Raw genomic sequence first — 716 nt, forward strand, 5'->3', positions numbered from 1 at the left:
CCAACAAGCTCATCACACATTTCTCTGCACTTGCGTCCATCATCAACCAGTAACGAGGCTGCCACTCTTCTGCAGGTAACAAAGACAGCCATCAGGAGGACCACAGAAACCACACAGTCTGACCCCTCCCACGCGACCACAACGTTCCATGACCCTCGACCCCGGGTCAGGGCACGGAATAAATCGTCCGTTACAGCAAAGTCCCAATCCCAACCCACACCCTGCCCCAACACTCAGTGGTTTGTCCTCGAGTGGGAACTGACAACCAAGAATGAGGTGGATTTGCCAATTTCAGGAATGGTTCCCCCCGACCACCCTGTGATAGCCCCCAGTGGTCTGTCCCTCCCAGTGTGTCGGTATGAAGGGGCGTGGTCTGTCCCCGTCTCCCAGTGTGTCGGTATGAAGGGGCGTGGTCTGTCCCCGTCTCCCAGTGTGTCGGTATGAAGGGGCGTGGTCTTCGGCACAAAGGGAGGTGCAGTAAAAAAGGAAAACAGATTTCATGTTCGGTTTCGCGTCGTTCAAACGGTCCGTCGACGCGTGACGGAGGATTCCCGTCGGTGCGGTCGTTCACTCACACACATTAATTCAAAGTGAAACGTTAATCTTAGTGCATCTTCATCCTCTACAGGAACAAAATGTTTTAAAAAATTAAATGTAAAAATAAAATTAAAATGAAAGCTGGAAAAAGTTCAATACCACATAGTTGTTTTTTTTGT

Source organism: Esox lucius, chromosome 21, assembly GCF_011004845.1.
Source record: "Esox lucius isolate fEsoLuc1 chromosome 21, fEsoLuc1.pri, whole genome shotgun sequence".
Classification (NCBI taxonomy): Eukaryota; Metazoa; Chordata; class Actinopteri; order Esociformes; family Esocidae; genus Esox; species Esox lucius.